Here is an 18,533-nt window from a genome sequence, read left to right on the forward strand (position 1 = left end):
ACGGAGCCTTTCCCTTTTTGGGTGCAGGTACGCCGAGCGGTGGGGCCTGGGGTTGGTTTACAGCCGATAGCTGCGCAGCCTGGGCAGGGATTAGGGAAAAGGCTTAGTATAGCCTTGTTCTTCCTGAGGGATTTGCTCCTGTGCTGTCTCAGGGAGCCTTGAAGGGTGTGGGGAGGTGAAATGTCCCTCTCCCTGCCTTGAAGCGGCAGGGGAAGGGAGCCCAGCAGGGCACGGGGATGGGGATATGCCCTCCGTCAGCCTTCAGAGAGGAAAGGAGGTGCTGGCACTCCGCGTTCAGCCGGTGTGGGGTGGTGCCCGGGTGTGGGAATGTTTGCCGGGTGTTTGGGCAGTGACCGAGTCGGTCCCCAAATAGGGTGCTCCAGCAAGGCACGGCAACAAGATGGGACTTGTCTCCTGAAACCTCCAAAGCGAGGGGCGTGGGGGTGGTGTTTAGACACTCGTCACAGGGGACTCCGTTATTAAGAAGGAAACTTGCAACTTGAGTCACCCAGCGGGCGGGCTCCCACCTTGAAAGGAGGAGACAGCTTGGGTAGAAAATGCCACGCTTCAGCCTTGGGCTTTTCAGTCTGTGACAGCAGCCATTTCTGACACGAGTCGGGCTGTTCTGGGAGAGGGAGGGAGGAGGAAAGCCTTATGCAAGGCGTGAAAAGCTGTCTGCGAGGCAGCCTTGCCGTGGACTGCGTGTTAAACAACAGGCCCAGCAAAACAGCCCGAGTTTGCTCTGGCAGGAGAGCATCTCCCGCTGCCCCAGAGCCTCCCGGAGATTTGGGACTACTGGGATTGAATAACACATGGCGCAGGTGCCGCCGACAGCGGGTGTCCCTCCCGTGCCCTGGCGCTTGCCGGGTGGAAAAACACCGCTGGTGGGGGGGTTGGGACCCGCCGAGTCCTTGGCGTCCCCGAGGATGGCGCCTGCCAACACCACCTGCTCCCCGCTCACGTGGCTGCGGCCCGGACCGTGCAAGGGGCCAGGCTGACACCATGGTTGCAGGGGGACGGCCACCACTTCCCACCCCACGTGTGTCCTCTGCTGGAGCACGGGCGCCAGCCCACAGGCTGACGGTGGCCAAGGTTAGCCGCCTTCCAAACCTTGTGCTTTTTCCTTCAGTTTCTATGGCTGGGCTCCAATTCAAACATGGCCGGGAACACACTCGCCCCGGCCCTTGCAGAGCTGTTCTTCCTCTGTCACCCTGGCAGCTGCCGGCATCGTCACCTCCAGAAACATGGTCTGCTTTTTATAAAGGTGTGGAAGAGCAAAGCTTTCAGCCCCCCACATCCCCAAGACACCTCGGTGAAGGCTAAGCCCTGGCCTGGTGCTTTTGGGTCGTACTGGTCAGTGAAGTGCCAATTTGCCTGATGGCCAATTTGTGTGTGGCCATTGCCAATGGCAAAAGTGATTCCCATGTGGTAAGTGTGTGCGCCAGGGAGGGACACGTGATTTTTTTTCCCCCGAGAAGCCCCCAGAGGCACGGCGGCGGGTCGGGAAGAGGAGATAGATCTCTGCGAAGAAGGTTCAGGGTCAAATTTTGCCGCTTTGCCTTGAGGAGGGGCAGGGAATGATGCAGGTGGAGGCGAGGGGGAACTCGCTCCCTCTTCACCAAACGCCAAGGAGGCGAGTGTGGTTCCTGTGTTATTCCACGATTGCTGAGACCTAGTTAAGGGGTTTTTTTTGCTTATTTTTGTTGGCCTGGCGCAGCCTGCCATGCTGCCGGCGGAGCCTGAGTGCTGAAGGAAGCAGATCCCTGGGAGGGAGCGTGTCCCTCCCACTCGGCAGGATGTTTCCACCAAGGACAAAGTTTTCCTTCAAGTGAATCAGCCAGAAGCTGCTTGCAGAAGGTGCGTCTGGGGCTTTTCCATCAGAAAACAAAACAAAACAAAACCAACAAAACAAACCCAAAATAATCCACACAAGGTGATACAGCAAGACACGCTTCTTCCATGGGCCTCGCTTTGCCCACAGAGCTCGGTGAATCCAGGCAAGGACCACGTCCAGCTTCCCTCAGCAACAGGCGCTTTTGCTTTTCCTGATCTTCATGTGGTCGGGTTCAGTGTCAACATGCTGCTCCGGGCTCCCGCAACGTCACAGCAGGCCCTGGGAGCCTTTCCAAAATCTGCCGAGGTTGCCTTCCATCCTTGCCTCTGCCCAGCATCGCTCTGCGGAGCCTGGCTGCAGCTGGGAGGACGCACCGGCATCACCTGCGGAGCCTGGCGAAGCGTCAGTGCTCGCATGGGGCAAGTCAGGGGCCATGGGCATGCAGGAAAACTGGGGGAGAGCCTGAAGGTACTTCATCTGCTGGAGGAGGTCTGGAGTTTGCATCCTTGGGGAGACAGTGTCAGCATGGCAGAGAACATGGAGGAAAGGAGCAGCAGAGATGTCTGGAAGACCACAAACACGAGCCAGGGGAGGACTGAGAGGAGCAGAGGGAAGGAGGACAGCACCCTGGGGACATCCGAGGTGTTTACACACAAACAACCGTGGCAGGGAGGCTGCAACTCTCTTCCCCCTCACCGCCCAGTGAAACGGTGCCTGTTCCTGGTGACCCAACGTGGGCGGCAGCTGCGTAGGCCTCCTTCCCGCCTGGAATAGCCCAGCGCAACCTTCCTGTCCCTGCCTGGCTCCAAGCTTGTCACACTCTGGCGCACGATCATCCTCCGACTCTCCCGCTGGACTGGTCCTGACGCGGTGGTTCCCCTCTGGGGACACGGCCAGCACTCGCGGGGCACCCGTGAGTCACCGCCCTGTCATTGCCTCCAGCACAGACATGGCGACGCTGAGGCTCAGGGAGGGGCCATGGCTTCACCCCTCTTGTGGGGAGCACGAGCACCCATCGGTCTCCCCTGTCACCTCACACTGATCCCACCAGCGCCGGGAGCTGCTCCGAATGGGAAAGGAGATGGCAGAAGGAACGAGATGGAGACACGCTGGGGGAGGACAGCTCATCCCTCGCAGCAATGCCATTGCCAGCCATCCACTGAGGAAGGGAAAGGGCTTGACAAACCCAGGCAAAAATAGGATCCAACAAAATAAACCCAGAAAGGGCACAGGTGGGCTGTGACGCACCAAGGCAGAGCCGAAGGTGCCCAGCGCTGCCGAGGAGAGCAGTCTTGCTGCCCGAGCAGTCGCTGTTGGACAGGGCATTGAACGCTATGACCTACAGCTTAAGTGCTAACACATCAGCACAGAGAACCACAAATTGCTGATTTTTGGAAACACAAGCGAGGAAACTTTCCTATATTCCAGATTATAAATCACAGCACAGATCAAGTGTATAAAACCACGCAAGAGAGACCTCATTTGGTCCTTCAGACTGGAAACTTGTCCATTGAGACCAACTGGTCGGTACCAAAGCCAGCTAAGAAAGATTCTATTCTGATAAGACTTTGTTTTTTATCTTGGAGTCATTCTCTTCTCCAAAGGCACAGTGCCCTTTGGAAAAGATTATTTTCCTCCATAGAGATACTTATTCTAGGAATTTGTTGACCAACCAGTGCATGTAAGTAGAAACCTTCCCAAAGCCAATGGTTACAGGGGTGATAGTGGAGACTTCAATAGCCCCGTGGCAAGTAGAGAATAATACATCATCTAACCAATACACGCTCCATCAAAGTCATATTAGACCGGTATTTATTGTAGGAGAAAGCCACTGACCACATCTCTTTGTCATACAGATATTCAGCACACAGACAACATTGCAGCTGAGGAGATTTTCCTACTTCATATTTTTAAGAAAAAACTCCAGGCTTCCCAACATGCACCTTAAAATGCCATGAAAGGGCCTGAGTCCATCCAACCTCGGCCCTCGTGTTTTATACCGTGGGATGCCTGAGACTGAAGCACTGACTCCTCTGAGCACGCAGAGTAACTGCTGAGACCTGCTGCAGGGACCCCTGGCTCTGCCAGCAGCACCCCCAGTTGATCTCTGCCCCCTGTCACGGGGCTTTCCTGGAAAGCGGGATAAACTGGTTGAACGAGGTTGTCTGAAGACCACGACAGGAATCTGCAAAGCATCACAAGGAAGTGGAGGTCTGTGTTAGTAACTGTGTGTGCTGACCCTTCCCTTGCCTGGCCAGTAGGTCTTCATAGTCCAGAACTGGTTGGGGCTGGACATCTTTCTTTCACATACCTGGAGTCTCCTGCAAAGTTGCGCAAATGTCTGCCCCAGAGCTGCTCTGCCCACGTAGGGCTGCAAGAGCTGGTGGGACCTGCACGTTACCGTGAGGAAGCCACAAAAGCAAGACCACAGCGCCCCAGTGGAGAAGGCCATGTCGCCTCAGTGGTGCTGCAAAGGATCCCGCGAATGGCTGAAGGTGCCTTTTGGCTTCCACAGCCTGGGAGGTAAAAGGGGGTGTGTGTGTGGGTGTGTGTGTGTCTCTGTGTTTGCCTGAACCCCATGCATTTTATCCAGTGAGACTTGTTGACCTCAACAGACTTGGGTACAGGGAGCTGGCTATGATCTCACCAAAAAAACAACCTCCCCAGGTATTTTTCTGTGATACAACTCTGTTGAGGAAGGTACGATTAGCAGGGGGCCCCCATTTACTTCACTGTCTTTAATTTTGCCCTCCCTCCTGCAAGGTCTGCGGACAGAAAAGGGTCTCCATCGCAGGCTGTGCTGCTGCCCTGCCAGCCGAACGCACAGAGAGCTCCTCCTCTCCTCCCATGCCTGGCGAGCCTGTTCGTTGCCCTCTTCTTCACCTGAAGATATTGGTGGGGGAATTAGTAGCTGCTGCTCCTGAAGGGAGCCATGTTTCCTCCTGGAGATAATTGTCGCTTGGCAGGATCTTACTCACCTTGTGGTGGCAGTGGTTGGCTTTCCGGGCTCTGTCACCGGCGAAGCAGGCTGCAGGGCCATGGAGCTCCACCTGGCAGCCACACAGAAGCCTCCTGCCCAGGGGCACAGCCAGCTTCACTCCTGCCTGCAGCCTGCCCTGCCAAAGCATTTGCTTGTGCTGGGTGAATGCTGGCCTCTTCACACTTGGCGAAGCAAAGCAGGTTGGACCTCAGGGACTTAAATGCTCACGCTGTCCCGCAGCTGAGTCTGTCTGCTCTCCCTTGCGGATGCTCTTCACCAAGCAGACCAGAAAGGAAGGTGAACGGATGCAATCGCATCTCTATAATGTTTGCCATTACGTGCCCGTGCTGCCACAGGCTATAGGAAGACCCCAAGAGTGTGGAAGGGTGTCCCAGCTCTCTGGCTGTGAGACCAGCTAATGCCACCATGGGTGCTGGTATTCCCCAGGTAGGAGCTCATCCACCTGGGGAACTTGGGAAGCATCCTCCTCTAGAGTTTCTTCTCCCTCGCCTCTCTATCTTTCTTGCTCCTAATTATTTTCTCTAAATGCTGTGGTCTGATCCCAGGAGCAAACAGCAGCCAGCAGCGGGGTGCAAGGAAGAGTTCTGCCGCCGGCCATATCTCTCCCCATAGTACCTTCGCCTCCTGCCAGGCCCATCCCCGCTGTTCCATTCACTTGTGATCGGCCTGGGTCCCTTTTTTCCCTACCACAGCTCCTCCCGGTCTTCTCCCACTTCCCACGCATGCCCTGCCTGGCTGGCAACGGCTGACCTCCATGCAGCGAAACAGCTTTTGCAAAAATATCTGCATGGCAGGTAGCTGCGGGAGCTGCGTAGCGCAGGGGGCTTCAAGCACAGCGAGGGCACTGGCTGCACACTGGCGCGTCTTGGATCAGTTGCCTTGGCTGGCAGAGGCGCCCCAGCTCTGTTAGCGCTGCTGCAATAGCCCAATTAGTAGTTCAGGTGTTGCCACAGCCTTTGGCTAGGGCCCAGGAGCTAATGACAGAGCAGGTGGCAGATGCGAGGATTGCAGGAATTGTGGCTGGAGATGAGGGGAGCTCGTTCTGAACAGCTTGTTGAGACCAGTCTCTGCTGACCAGCTGGGATGATGGGTTTTGCGAAGTGGATTCTTGCTTTGTGTAAGTCTCCAAAACTCCCTTCAGCCTTTGAAGGATGCTGCAGCTGCGTTTGGCTCTGCCACCCCTCCCAGGATGTCCAAAATTATCCTGGGATTACTGAGGTGACCCATACCCATGACCACTGGTTTACAGTAGGAGGAGAACTCATCGTTAAACACCCAGAAGTGTTTAATCAGAAGCAAAGTGGCAATGGGACATTGACACACCATGCACGTTGGTGCAATATGATGACAGAGGGGCATAAATGTCAGCGTCTTACCAAATTCCTGCGCTGCGTGTCTACCACAAATGGCCTGAGGCACTTGTGAACTACTGACCCCAAAGCAAAGCTGTGGAGGGAAGCTGGGAGGGAGGAGAGGAGAGGCTGAAGAGTGGCAGTGGAAACCGTAGAAGTGTATGGGCAGTGCAGCGAAGAACGTGCGACTTGACACACAGCAAGCGCTTGAGGAGATTTTTCCAAGCACGTTGAAGAACTGGTTAAAAAGAGGCTTAGAGCTATGACCAAAGAAGCTGTTGATGCAGTTTGATTCCTGCTGTGCTTACAGAAGCAGGAGTTGGTATATTCTTTGTAGGCAAACAGGATTATGTCAAACCACCTAGTGCCATCATTCAGTTCGCTTACTAATGGAAACACTGAGTACGGGCTAATTGCTCGAGCCAAAAGGGAGGCAGGTTTTTGTGGTCGCCACGCTGTGTTATCTACAAGTACAAACTGCTCCCGCGGTGCCCTGTACAAAGCAGGAGTATAGATGCAGTTCTGCTTGCTTAGGCACACAGAGGAGTCAGGGTACACGAACCCTCTGAGTCTTCTCTGTCCCAAGCTCTTGTCATTGCCGTCCTTCCGCAGGGCCCGCTTCTGCTTCTGCTGTGCTCAACATCAGCGCTGACTTCAGTGGGAGCTTTATGGCCCTTGGGTGTCTGCCCCCAAGTGGGCTGTGAAGAAAAGGGGTCAAAAGGTCTGCTCTTGTGTCTGTGTCCACATCTGTGTTGATGCTTTTTTCCCCCCTCAATGGCTCCAAAAACACCTTCAAGGTCACCCCTTGCTACTGGAATACAGCCCCATCTTGCAAAGAGCTGTGTGGCAGTGGGTGTCAGGGCAGCCATTTTGTACTAATAACAATAATTTTGTACTAATACCGTGTCATGGTAGGGAAGACAGAAATGACTAATTAAAATGTTGGAGAGATAGTCAAGTCATGAGAGCATTACTCAAGTGCAATTTAGCTGGGAAGCTGCGATTTGCAGCTCTGCTATTACAAAAATACCACAGGACTTAATTCAGCAGGCATCGTCGTTAAGGTATCAGATTATCATCCCACCTGAAAGCAGCTCCAGGCTACCCACCAACCAGCCTGGGCATCAGGTCAGAGCCACCCACAGAAAGCACGGCCCCGGCTCCCAAGTGGTCGGTGCCATTTCCAGCAACCATAATTTTTTTTCTGGCCTAATATCAGGCAGGCCCAAGGTGTCTCAGCTTGCAAACAGGCTCGTAGCTCAGTGTGGCCTTGCTCAACATCAGGATAACACTATCATCAATGGGAAGCAGAATCTCAAAGCCCTACCATTCCTCGCATAAAATACCTCGCATAAATGCCCTATATCATTTTGCAACTGTTGCTCTCTCTCCTGGCCCATCTCCAGAAGCTCTAATGAAGAAGATGATGAAGAAACTACTTCATAGTGAAGGGAGAGACCTGAGGAAACAGCTTGGTGCTTGTTAGCTGGGGGTCAGACCGGGCTCAAAGTGGACTCTGCATAGCCCCTGAGTGCGTCCCGTCACTGCAGTGAAGGTCCCAAGGCGCGCAGGGGTCTGCGGCACATGGACTTCAGGCAGCGGAGAGAAGACAGGCAATAAACATCAACCTCTACGGGCCCGATGCAAATTAATGGGAGAGCTGGAGCACGAAGCATGTGTTTTAGCAGCTACGATCCCTCCCCTGCTGTGTTGGTCCCTGCTTTTACAGCTGTAGCAACAAGTAGCGGCGGTCTAGAGTAGTGGAGCTGCGTAGGAGGGCTTAGCTGAGAGAGGATTGCGCTGCAGATGGACTTGAAGCCCACGGACTTGGGTAGAACTGGTGTTTGGGGTTGTAATAGGGTTTGTAGGAGTTGAAGGGCTCTTTTATTGACAGCTCCGGCACTGCTTTGGTTGGTGGCCACCACTGACTGGTGAATGAAGTGGGGGAGAGGGATGAGGCAGTGTGGGGAGAGGGAGAAGGACAAGGAAGAGGATAGAGCAAAAGAAACCTGAAGATCAACGTCTAGCCAAGAGAAAAATTAAGTGTAGAAAGCAAAGGAGGTGGAAGGAGGGGAAATTTAGGAGTAACACAAAGGGAGTGATGAAAGAGAGACAGCAGCCCTCCACAGGCCAGAAAAGGGAGGCAGGAAGGAGCAGGGCGTGGAGGTGACAACAGCTCCCATACCTGGTGCATTTCTCTCCTGCTGTTGCTGTCTTGGAAAAGATGAGCCTGGCTTTTTCTGGGAATGCTTAATGAGCAATTAGCACAAATACCTTCCCTGATACCATCCCTTTTGTGACGCTTTGAAGCTAAATGACGTATGTTACAGGAGAGAAAAATAGATGCTCAAGGAGGCATTGAACCCATGTGAGAAGAAGCTCCCGGAAGGGTTAATGCAGGGCCAGGACTGTGCAAGAGGCAGCAGGAGCAGCCAGGCTCTAGGAAAAGGCTGTTTCAGTCCCAGAGAACCTGGTCCAAAGGAAGGGAAAAAGTTGTGGATGCATCCTGGCAGTTCGGTGCCAAAGAAAATCACTTTCGTGAGGAAACACAGCTGAGATCTTTCATGTAGCTGGCCTGTAGGTAGTCCCCCTGCGAAACTCTGTCCTGCTCTTTCGGCTCCTCACTGCTGACTGCCAATGCGGACGTCACGCTCACCAGTGACACCTCCTTTTCCATACCCTAGAAATGCCCAGTCTCTCCCCATCTTGGCCGACAGCAGTCCCTCAAACCTCCTGCCAGGGTACGAGGCGAAGGGCTGGCAGTTGCTCTTCTCCTCAGTGGGGCAGGAGGGGGTGGCTGTGGCAAGGCTCAGCCTAAGTATGGCGTGTGCCCGGGACCTCGGTCGGTGCCAGCGGGATGGGGGGGAGAATGAGCTTCCCTGAGCCTGGACTCATTCATAGGCCAGCGGCCTCGCAGCAGGTCCGGCGGAGTGATGCGGAGCCAGGAAGGACATGCACTGGGACTTACTCATTGCTCTGGGATGTCAGTCCTAATGGAAAACAGCAGGGAGTAGTTAGAATATGCCATAAATATTTACTAGCTAAGACATCCATTTCCCCAAAGGTTGTTAGAAATCTGTAGCTGCCTGAAGTTTCAGGGTTGGACTCTGGCTCCTGCTCCAGCACCAGGAGAAGCCAAGCATCATCCCAGTGCCATCCTGGTGTCTCCGGGCCATGCCTCCTGTGCAGCGGGCGGCTGCATGGCTGCCAAACCAGCCCCGGGCCTGCTGAGCCCCCAAGCGACAACACGGTCACCTCCTGTGGAACACGGTTGGTTTGTGGTTATGGAAATTGTTCGGCATTGTTTGAGGCTGGGCTGAGCTGCTTTGCTCTCCCCACCGAGGGAGAGGGCTGCTGAGAAATGCCAAGTTTTCCCTTTGCTCTGGGAGAAGCTGACGGGGGCTCGGCGTTTCTTTCCTCTGCGTGTCGACCCTGGGGTCCGGCAGAGCTTTCCTCCCCAGCCTGCGCAACACAGGCACGTGGTGAGCGCTCAGAAGACACACTTTAAATAACTGCACCACAGTGACTCATGCCTTACCCAAGGCAGTCTGGCTGCTGGCGTAGAAAGCATGAAAGCCGGTGATCTTTGGAAGAAGAGAGGATCCTACAGCGAGCAGACATATGGCTCAGTTCCTGGCCAGAAGGTGGGAGGGGTGGAAGCGTTGTTAGATGAGACGGGCTGGGAGGCTGAGGCTCGGCAGGGGCAGAGCGGTGGCCTCCCCACCGCTGCCCAGCTCCGTCCTCCTGACCTGCCGCCACATGCGCAGCCCCTTGTCTCTGGAATTTCCCCAACTCAGCAGTTTTCGGAGCCCGGGGAGGTAGGGAAAAGGCACGCGGGAGCAGCGCCCGAGCCCAAGCATGGCCGTCATGGAGGGGGCGTGGAGTGTTCTTTTTGCCCTTTGCAGCCTTTGGCCTGTAGCACCGAGGAGGCAGACAAGGATAGGCAGTCCTGATGGATCCAGTGGATCTTCACCTTTCCCTCAGGCACTTGAATCACCCTCCATTTCCCCAGCCCCCAGTGGTCCCAGCACTGCCCTTCTCACCCTGCCTCCCTCTCAAAATTCTCCCCATCCACTCAGTCCCCTCGGACCCCTCCTCACATCAGCTCCCCCCAGCACTGTCCCTCCCTGCACCGCCTGTCCCTCTCCTCCTCCCCCAGACCTGTCCTCCCACGCCTGCCGCTCGCCCCTTCCCAGTTTCTAATTCTCCCTGGGGAGCTGCTCTGCAATGCCTGTGCTCCTCCACTTCCCGGTGCCACCTCCGCACCCCTCCTCCTCCACCCGCCCGCGGCCACATCCTCCTCTCTGGCAGTCGCCCCTCGGGACCTACTGCGGCATCTCTGGCAGACCTCCCCACAGCCCCTGACCCCTTCCCACAGCCTGTGGCTGTGGCTGGGTTGCCCCTGCTAGCCAGACAAGCCGCTTTCCCCAGCCCAGAGGCTGTTTCCAGGGCCCAGGCTCCTGGGAGCTGCTCGTCGGCTTTGGCAAGGCAGCGTAGATGCCATGTCCCTGCCTGTTCCGGGCCCGAAGCGATGCCCGCATGTCTGCCATTATGTAAGGCGCAGTGTGTACGGGAGCTGGGAGGCCTCTGGCTCGCTTACGCACCCTGAATGGCAGCTGCAAAAATGAGATGGGGACTATTTTTAAATCCCCTCCCCCCCCTCCCTTCCCTCTTTCTCCAGCTCTTTCCTGCAGCCCCAGCCAGGCTGTGCGGATGTCCAGACCTGACCCCACAGTGGGAACTGGTACCGCTGGGCTGTGCCAAACTGGTTCTGCGGGGCAACACTTGGTACTGCCACAGAGGGACACGCAGCGCCTCAGCACAGGGCTGGTGGTACCCGGAGGACACATGTCCTCTTCCAGCCCTTCTTGCCCATCAACAGTCCCTTGACATTGTCTCCTTCACCTCTCATGGCCCTCCTTGCCGGCAGGACCCGCGCTGCCCTTTTCCTCCCCCCAGCCTCTCCCTGTAACTTTAGAAAGGTCATTCTCTCCTCCTCGAGCCGTGGGGTTATCGCAATTCCTCGGAGCAGAGCGGAAGGGACCTTGAGGGGGGAAAAAAAAACCCTACCTTCTCATGCAGAAACATGATACCCCCAGCACCACCCTCTCCCTCAGAGCGAGGGCAAGAGGCAGATGGTCCGAGCAGGACTGCGTAACGTCTCGTCTCCCACCGAACGCTGCCGGCACAGGGACCGGCAGGGGAGAGACGAGGTGGGTGAGGAGCTGGCTAAGAGAGAGGCAGTTTCGGTCACAGGGAAAGGAGAGTTGTCAAAACCAGCAGTGTTTTGCACCAGAATGCTGTAAGACAGGCACCCCTCAAGGCAGAGCAATGGAAGAAGACTGTCCGCCTGCTGCTGCTTTGGCTCTCAATAAACATACTCAGTTTAAGGATATGCCCAGCAAAGAACTGTCTGGAGAGACCAACAAGTATGAGGTACCACTTCACCTGGCATTGTAGATGCTGGTCTAGACATCCCTCCTCAGGAAGGATGGATCTGACCTGCAGCATGTACAGAGCAGGCTTTGTGAGTGGCCGTTGTGAGCATGTGGCTTGTTTAAACCTAAAACAGGAGAGGCTGAGGCAGGGGCAGGACCCATGCGTCATAAATACATGCTAGGGCAAAAGTCTAAGTCATTCTCCTAGAAGCTCATCTGGATCACAAATATATTTAGACTTAAAATTAGAAAGAAGTTCCTAGCCAGCCATGGTGTAAACTTCTGCGACAGCCTGTTAGGCTGGAAGGTGGGCAGAAGCAGCCTAATTTGGTAAGAGATCCAGCCGGCTGGTAGTCACTGCATGGCAGGAGAGGAGGGAGCCCGGAATGAGCCATACACACATCTGAAATAAAGCTTGCAATCACGTCCCCAGGCTGGTCCCCAGAGGGAATGGTACAGAGCTGAAACCGCGGTGTGTTGCATGCATGTTACATGTTATTAATCTTCTGCTTTGGCGTCATCCCGGATCCTTGAAGAGGCAAGGAAGAGGTCATCTCTTTTGCTTCTGGGTTTTTAGCAAACTCTTTCATTCCCTTCATCTCTGTAACCTCTCTGGCCAGGGCTAGGCCACAGGGGTGAGGCAGGGAGGAGAACGGGACCACTCCTTCTGCTCTTAGTCATGCTTTGGGTGTGTTGGTTTGCCTTGCTCACAGGCTCAAGACAAAGCCAGCTCTAGGGCCAGGAAGATATTTCCCTCGGGCTTTGTGTGCTGGGGCGACCTGGGGAGCTGGAAATGTTGTTCACTGGAGGAAGCAGTGCCCTTACGGGACTCCTTGGCTGCATTTTCCCTATTGCAGTATCTCGGGGACATTAGAGACACCTTTGCTCCCTCCCACTTGCTCCCTCTGCTGTATTCATATCTTTAGGCTTCTGTGGAGCTTCACCATGGGAAGTGAGGTGGTGCCTTCAAGCTGAGGTGGTCAGGACGTTCCCTGGATGTTCCCCACATGTCTGGGCTCAGGCACTACACTACAGTGTGTTCAGGTCAGAAGGACAGGAGTCAAAGTCCCAGGCCTACGTTTCCATGTGGCACTGAGCCTGCATTACCACACTACCATGCCAACGTCCCCAGCCTTGTGACCAGCGTGCCAGCTATTTTTGCCTGCTCCGAGTCCTCAGTGCCAGGGGCAGCTGGGCAGAGCCCCAGGCAGAGCTGCACTGAAGTGGGAGCCTTGATTAAGGGCTGCGGTGGGGTCAGTTCAGGAGACTGTGGAGAGCTATCAGAGGACAGCAGGTCCCTCAGCAGGGGAGTTAAGGCTGCCTCCTCCAGTCTCTCATCTCTTAGTTTACTTCCAGGCCATGACTGTGTCCCACCCAAGGCCCTCAGCTGATCCTTGCTGTTCTCCCCCCACTGCAGAGGTTGCCTGTTTTGCTGTTGAGCTGCGGGGATGAGGAGAAAGCTGTGTCTAGCATCGGGACAGAGGTTTCGGCGCCCTTGGTCTTGGGATGAGGGAGGGCTTGTACCCATTACCACACCTCCTTTCCGTGTGACTCCTTGTAACAAGGGAGCCTTTAAGCACTGGAAAATGGTGACACGGTTTCCCTAAGCCTTCTTTTCTCAAGGCTGGATAAACCCAATTCTTGCAGCCTTTCCTTATACGTCAGGCTTCCCTGTCCTTCGATCATCTTTGTGTCCCTTCTGTCTCCCACCTGTCCACATCTTTTTTGTATAGCGGGAACGAAAACTGAACACAGTATTCCAGGTGTGGCCTGAAAAGCACCGAGTAGAGCGCAACAATGACTTCTTTGTCTCTGCTGGTGATGGCCTTGTTGATGCAACCCAGCATCCTGTCAGCTTTCTTTGCCATGTTAGCTCATAGTGAGCTTGTCCACCAGGACCCCCAGGTGCCTTTCCACAGAGCTGCTCCCCAGCCAGGTAGATTCCAGCCTGTGCTGCACTCCTGGATTATGTTTTCCCAGGCGCAAGACCTTACACCTGCCCTTGTTGAACTTCATAAGGTTCTTCTCAGCCCACGCTTCCAGCCTATCCTGGTCTTCTTGCAGGGTGGCTCTCCCTTCTGAAGTGTCCGCTTCCCCACTCAGTTTGGTATCATCAGCAAGGTTTAGTCAGGGTACACTTGATCCCATCATCCAGATGACTCATGAAAATATGAAGAGGAAAGCCAGGAAGATGATGAGGGGGCTGGAGCACCTCTCCTGTGGAGACAGGCTGAGAGAGTTGGGGTTGTTCAGCCTGGAGAAGGCTCCAGAGAGACCTTATAGCAGCCTTCCAGTACCTCAAGGGGGCTTACAGGAGGGACGGGGAGGGACTCTTTATCAGAGAGTGTAGCAATAGGACGAGGGGTATCGATTTTAAACTGAAAGAGGGGAGATTTAGATTAGATATTAGGAAGAAATTCTTTACTGTGAGGGCGGTGAGACACTGGAACAGGTTTCCTAGAGAAGCTGCGGATGTCCCATCCCTGGAAGTGTTCAAGGCCAGGCTGGACGGGGCTTTGAGCAGCCTGGTCCAGGGGAGGGATCCCTGCCCATGGCGGGGGCGTTGCAGTTGACGATCGTTCCCCGCGGTTCCACCTCCCCGGATCCGTCCCGGCTCTTCCCAGCCGGGGCCCCGCGCTGGGCGCTGTCGCAGCGCCCCCTGGCGGCGGCGCTTGTCAGGGCGCGGCCCAGCCGCCATTTGGGGCGCCCGCGGGGGCTGCCCGGGCCGGGGCCAGCGGTGAGGGCTCGGTGGCCGCTCGCCGGGCTGGCGACAGTCCTGCTGGGGCGGTGCAGCCTCTGCCGGCCTTCCTGCTGCCTCCCACCGGAATCCAGCCGGGCCGCGGGGAGCGGGCACCGGCATCGCCCAGCTCGTTGTGCCCCTGCGAAGCCACCACTCGTTTCTTCACAGCTGGGTGTGAGGGATGGAGGCGAGGACTAACCAGGGAGGGAAAAGCAAAGGGTTTGAAACGCCTCCCTTTCCCCACGAGCAGCCCTGCCCGTGGCACACACATACCCTGAAGCCTCGAGGTGCCGGTGGGCCCGGGGGAGCGACGTGCCCCTCCGTGTGCTGCAGCGAGGAGACACGCCACCATGACACGGCTGCACGGACGGGGGAGATGGTTCCCAGCTCCTGCAGCCACCCAGGGCTTTTCACCGTGCCCGTGGTTGCGTCGACCCCCCAGGACTGAAAGGTGGCATAAACACAAAACAATTTTTCCTTCAAACACCTATGTTTCGGCACCTATGCTCGCATTTGGCAATGCGAGCAGCCGAACCCTCCGTCAGCCTTGCTCAAACAAGCACCCCAGCCAAGCCACCTGCCCCCCACACGCTGGGGGGGTCCTGCCAGCTTCACTGCCCCAGTGCCTTGGCCACGCTGGGGGGCACTGTGCAGAGCCCCCCTCTGCTCAGGTCCAGGCTCTGATGGAGACTGGCTTTCTGCCCAACTGGCAGGCTGCTGTCCCCCCCAGATGGTGGCACACCACAACAACGTGATGTTCTTCCCTCTTCAGGAGCCATCCTGGGTCAGCAGGCCTTGGTAGTGCGAAGAGTAGCGAGATCTCCTTGCGGTCAAGCTACTTGTAGGTCACGTGTCCCCAGCTCTGCAAACGTCCCTGATCTCACAGATTCTGATGGGGCTCCTGCTGCACGAGGCACTGAGCGTACATGACAGCTCCTAGTTGCTGAGAAGGGATGTGCAGGATGAGCAGCAAGTCCCCAGACCTCACGTCCTGCAGGAGGCCTGCGGTCTTGTAACTCGGTGAAGCCAGCCTTACCTTCAGGATGAGAAGGATTTGGAAGTGGCACCTTTTCCTGGGCTGCAGCAGTGTCCCAAGCAGGAGCAGGACACTGGAGGACCCATTGCTTGCTCGATTGAGGCAGTACATGAATCTAGGAGAACATGAGGAGGCTACTTCTCCTCGAATTATGTATTTTACATTTATAGATAGCACATAACGCCTTAGGAGCAAACAAGCAGCCAGCAGGATAAAATGGAAGGCATGACAAAGACTGAAGCTGGCTGAAGCAGCTGCTGTTTGGGAGACACAGGCAACCGTCTCAAGCATGAGTGGGTTGAGAAGCACTGAGGCACGGGGTGCACCCGCAGCACAAAGTCTGGAGTGGGCTAAGTGCAGGTGCATGGCCTGTTGCCACCAAACGGCCACCGTGGAACATGCACACGGGTCTGGCTCAAAGGCTTGCTGCTTTGGGGCTCAACCAGGGCTGTGTGGCGAGCCTGCTCTCACAAGCTGGAAGCAAATTTCATGATTAAAGCATTCAAGTACCGGTTTTGACCATAAACTTGTGATCAAGCACAAGAGGGAAAAGGTACTTTAACTCACCTCTTGCCACGTCTGGAATATTGCCAGCACCTTTCCTCTCTACTCCGCCTAGCTACCTCCCAACCCAGCCTCTTCTGCCTCCTCTCCTTTCCAGAGGGAGGATGGCTGGTCCCGTGTTGCCCTTTTGCAATTACCTAAACCACCAACTTCTGGCTTGACTCCCTCATGCTCAGTTTGCTCCTGATTTCCTTACGATGCCCTCCCACTCCTCAGAAGCCTGTTCTACTCACATAGAACACTGATCTCCCTTCCCACCTCCCCTCCCAGCATCACAGGCTGGACATCTGGGGCAGGTCAGAAGACAGCCTCTTACTCCAAGGTCTCCACACAACTGCATCTCTAGTCCCTCTGTGTCCCTCCTCTTCCAGGGCAGGAGAGGGGCTCCAGTGTCCTGCTGCAGGCAGAGGCTACGCTGGTTGCTGGGTCTGGTACATACACAGGGTCTCCAGCAATGTTTCACCCATACTCATGAGCTGGGACTCCCACCCTGTTGCAGGTTCTGCTAATTCCCCAGTCACACAGTAGGCTCCCTCCCAGCTCTGCATGTCAGCAGAGGTGGTGTCAACCTGCTCTTCAGTTGTCTCCATTCCTTCTTGCTTGCACAGTCACACAGGGCTACAATGCCATGGGATGTCCGAAGGGGAATTCGGAAGCAAGTGGCAGTTGAAACCACTTTTGCAACCTGGTCACCCCACAGATTTAGCCTCTCAAAGCCCAACAGTCTCCCCAGCTCTAAGAGAATGGTATCATTTGAAAGCCATGTAAGACAAAATATTTTCTCAGCGGCCCTGTCTAGCCAACAACCACAACCAACAGCAAGCAAAAACCCAGAAGAGCTTAGTGGATGCAGTTCTTGCATATTTCTCAACCAAGGCATTCCAGTTGCCGCTATGGAGCACTACCAACCAAACAGGAGCCAGATCCTTTCCCCACTCCTTTGCGGATCTGGTGTAGCCAGGAGAAGAAAAAACAAGTACAAATGCATTTGAAGTCCTGAGGTCAGCAGATCCCCCCCAACACACAACAGGAAGGAGGCTGAGTAAGAGGTTGCCATTTTTTCCATTGTCATCCTTCAGATCGCTAGTGATCTGGAGATATTAGGAGAATGCAAATAGGAGAATTTCCTGAAGGGAACTAGTAATATAATGTGCAGAGTTAGGACATTTATAAACTTGCTCCCCACCCACCCAAGAGAACATACGGTCTCCCTGAAAAGACGACACTGTTTAATAAACCTCCATGCTGCTGACAGCTGCCATCACAACAGAGAAAAGATACCAAATATCGTCCATTGATTCTATCTTAAGGCTGCGTAACACCAGAAGGATACATCCAACATATCCGCCTATCCACTCACTTTCTACCGCAATTCCTTGTTTTGTCTACGTCAAGTCCTTGGCCTTCAGCACATGGCACATGTCAGGACACTCCCTCTAAATAGGTAAGTTTTTAGCTTTTATATACAAATTGCCACGGCTCTGGAAGATAGGCAGAGAAAAACAACTAATTGACACAATTTCTTCCTTCTGCAAAACCATATGAATATATTTCCTAATCGGCTATGGTAGGTTGCAGGTAGTCATCTTCATACATATGTTTCAAAATAGTACTGAATGACAAGACAAGATGCCAACCCAGTCTTCATAGACCTTCTAGTGCCTGGGCTAGGTACCCCTTCCCTCCCTCAAGTGTCAGGAAACAGTCACTGAGTGTTCACGTAGACAAGAGCCCTACCTGCAGAGTTGGATCAGAAATCCTATCTTCCCCTTTTCCTCCTGTTTTGAATTTTATTTCCTTCCTGTCGCCCCCATCACCAATCATACAAGATACCTTTTACAAAAGCAAAGAACCAAACTCTACCTTACTGCAGATTCTATATATGCTAAAATATTCCAGATATATTAAAATACCAGTGATCTCACCTTCCTTGAGATCGTGTGTCTCTGGTAGAAATAGCATGGACTGTAAGTGGCCAAGGAAAATTAACGCATTCTGGAAGCTGTCCTTTCCAGTCAGAGGCAGTGAATGTATAGAAGACATACATTTCTTACCAGCTTGATCTTCACCTACCAGCCCTTGAATCATAGGATGGTTTGCGTTGGAAGGGACCTCAAAGATCATCTCGTTCTAACTCCCCTGCCATGGGCAGGGACACCTCCCACTAGACCAGGCTGCTCAAAGCCCCATCCAGCCTGGTCTTGAACACTTCCAGGAAAGGGGAAGGGTTGGAAAAAACAAAACAAAACAAACCACCAACAAAAACACACCAAACCAACCAAAAAAACAAGATTTATGTCAAAAAACGGAAAGGAATGGAGAAAGCTGTCCTTGTGGTCAAAACTAACTTACTCTAAACTCTGTTTCTTCCCATAAAGAAAGAAAACTAAATTCTTGTGGTGGCTGTCAGCCCACAGGTAACAAACGAAGCAAGGTTCAAGTGTACGCAGCTGACTACCACTTGTCAGGATTTCTCCCTCTACCTGAAAGAGCTCAACCTAGACTCACTACAGAACAAATGCAAAACCTCGCGAAGTTATTGAAATCAATTAATCCAGAAAATAAGAG

The sequence above is a fragment of the Larus michahellis genome, chromosome 1 (genome assembly GCF_964199755.1).
Source record: "Larus michahellis chromosome 1, bLarMic1.1, whole genome shotgun sequence".
NCBI classification, from domain to species: Eukaryota; Metazoa; Chordata; class Aves; order Charadriiformes; family Laridae; genus Larus; species Larus michahellis.